A 3,299-nucleotide genomic window follows, 5' to 3' on the forward strand; every position below is an offset into this window, starting at 1 on the left:
TACTACTCTTCTTGTGGGCACCATTGACAACAAACTCCCACTTGACTCAAAGAAGATGTGAGTAGTCCTACATGCCTAATCCCTCTCGAAGTTGGTCGAAGACCATGTTCGCTAGGGCCTTGGTGAATGGATCTGCCAGAGATCTACTTCACCTCCACGTCTCCGCGCTGCGCGATCTCTCGAATCAAATGGTATTTCCTCTCAATATGCTTAGAGCGCTTATGGCTTCTAGGTTCCTTTGAGTTAGCGACAGCCCCACTATTATAAAAAATAAAGGGTCATGGGCTCGTCGACGTTTGGAACAACTTCCAAATACTTAAGGAATTTTCTAAGCCATACAGCCTCTTTGGATGCTTCACAAGCAGCCACATATTCTGCTTCCATTGTGGAGTCAGCAATGCAAGATTGCTTAATACTCCTCCACACAACAGCTCCACCATTAAGGATGAACACGGATCCCGAAGTGGATTTCCTGGAATCCTTATCCGCTTGAAAATCGGAGTCGGTATATCCCGTCATAGTCAAGTCAGTACCTGAGTATGTAAGCATCAAGTTCCTAGTTCTTTGAAGATACTTAAGAACATGCTTAACAGCAATCCAGTGCTCGGGTCCAGGGTTGGATTGGAAACGGCTAACTATGCCGACGGCGAAACATATATCAGGTCTAGTGCAAAGCATAGCATACATGAGGCTTCCTATGGCAGAGGCGTAAGGAATTTTCCTCATGTCTTCAATCTCTTGTGCAGTCTTGGGAGACTGGTCCTTAGAGAGTGAAACTCTATGCCTAAAGGATGTTTGGCCCTTCTTGGAGTCTTGCATCGAGAAGCGATCCATTACCTTATCAATATAAGATGCTTGAGAGAGCGACAGGGTCCGGTTTTTCCTATCTCGAAAGATTTGGATCCCTAGAATGTACGCGGCTTCTCCTAGATCCTTCATATCGAATTGCTTTGCCAGCCAGACCTTAACCTTAGATAACTTACCCACGTCATTACCAATGAGTAGTATATCATTGACATATGGTACCAGAAACACAACTTTACCTTCGTGTATTAACTTGTAAACACAAGGCTCATCTATTGACTGTTCAAAGCCAAAGCTCTTTACAGTTTCATCGAATCTAATATTCCATGACCTAGATGCTTGCTTTAATCCATAAATGGACTTAAGCAACTCACAAACCTTGGTATCTTGACCTTCTTCCACGAAACCGTCTGGTTGAGCCATGTAAATGCGCTCGTCAAGATTGCCATTCAGAAAGGCTGTCTTGACATCCATTTGCCAGATCTCATAGTCGAGAGCTGCAGCTATGGATAGGAGTATGCGGATGGATTTAAGCATCACGACTGGCGAGAAGGTTTCTTCATAGTCAATCCCTTCTTGTTGGGTATAACCCTTCGCCACAAGTCGTGCTTTGAACGTCTCGACGTTCCCATCAGGACCCCTTTTCATCTTGTATATCCACTTACACCCTACGGGTTTAATCCCTTCAGGAAGGTCTACAAGTTTCCAGACATTGTTGACATACATCGAGTGCATTTCAACTTTCATGGCGTCATGCCAAAGGTTTGATTCAGAACAAGCCATCGCTTGGCTATAGGAAACAGGATCATCCATGTCAGAGACGGCTACAAGAGAGTCTCCATAAGACATGTACCTGTCATGCTTTTGAGTAGCCCTCCCACTACGTCTAAGTACTACTTGACGAGATTCTGATGAGTTAGGTTGTGTTTCAGTTGGGGTAAGAACAGTTCTTACAGATGAGGTAGAAGCTTCCTCACCCAACTTTTCTTCAAGCACAATTTTGCTTCTAGGTTTCGCATCTTTCACAAAGTCCTCCTCAAGGAAACGAGCATTCGTGCTAACGAAAGTCTTATCGTCCTCGGGACTATAGAAAGTAAAACCTTTGGTTTCCTTTGGATATCCCACAAACATGCACAATTCTGACCTACTAGCCAACTTGCTAGTCTTTTGCCTTAGCACATGTGCATGGCAACCCCAAATTCGGATGTGGCCCAAACTTACTTTACGGCCAGTCCATCTTTCATAAGGAGTACCAGGAACCGTTTTAGACGGAACTTAGTTCAGAATGTAAGCGGCTGTTTCGAGGGCATATCCCCAAAAGGAAAGCGGGAGTGATGAGTAACTCATCATTGATCTAACCATCTCCATAAGAGTTCGGTTTCTTCTCTCTGACACTCCGTTTTGTTGAGGTGTGCCAGGTGCGGTAAGCTGAGAAGCGATACCTTCTTCTTTAAGAAAGTCATCAATTTCTCCAAACATATACTCACCACCTCGATCAGATCGAAGGGTTTTGATCACTTTGCCAGTTTGCTTTTCCACTAAAGCCCTAAAGACCTTAAATACGTTAAAGGTCTCGGATTTGTGTTTGAGCAAATAGACAAACCCATATCGTGAGTAATCATCGGTGAAGGGAACGAAGTATTCGTATCCTCCACGTGCCTGTTGGCTGAGCGGACCACATACATCAGAATGTATTAGTTCCAGCAACTCAGTAGCTCTTCGACCCTTATCAGAGAAAGGTCGCTTAGTCATTTTTCCTTCTATGCAGGATTCACAAGTAGGTAGTGAACCTATTGAAGAGGCTTGGAGTGGACCATCCCTCACAAGTCTCTTAATCCTTTCTAGACTGATATGACCAAGTCTTAAGTGCCATAGGTGTGTTGATTTTGTTAGATCGGAGGATTCAGAAAGTTTGATCCTCTTTGGCTCCCTAATTAGATCATTATCTATTTCGGTGTCTAAAAGAGAAGGTTGAGTGGGATAGATGTAGAAAAGAGAATTCTTCATACATGCTTCAGTGACAAAAGAATTATCAGGAAACGAAATACGAATTCCATTCTTAATGAACTTTAAACAATAATCTTGCTCACGAAGACGAGCAACGGATATTAAGTTCTTCCCAAAGGTAGGAACAAAATAAACATTATTCAAGTTTAAAGTGCGGTCTTCAAAAGACAGCGTCACGGATCCCACAGCCTTTGCAGACACCAGGCTCCCATCACCCCATTTGAAACAGAACTCGCCTTCCTCTAAGCTTTTGGTTTTCTTGAAACCATTCAAGGAACAACAAATATGGTTAGTAGCAGCGGAGTCAAGAATCCACGTTGATACATTATCAGCTACTAAGCATGCTTCGGTAACTAGTACAATACTATGTTCCTTTGCTTTAAGATTGGCAGGACAGTTCTTTTTATCGGCCTTGTGAGGTCTCTTCTTAGTTCCAGAGGCGGAGGCTTTTTGCTCAGTAGCATGTGCCTCTCCTTGATTCCTCTTTC

The sequence above is a fragment of the Urtica dioica genome, chromosome 5, assembly GCF_054948205.1.
Source record: "Urtica dioica subsp. dioica isolate 48M chromosome 5, U.dioica_male_clone48M_v1_H2, whole genome shotgun sequence".
In the NCBI taxonomy this organism is placed as follows: domain Eukaryota; kingdom Viridiplantae; phylum Streptophyta; class Magnoliopsida; order Rosales; family Urticaceae; genus Urtica; species Urtica dioica.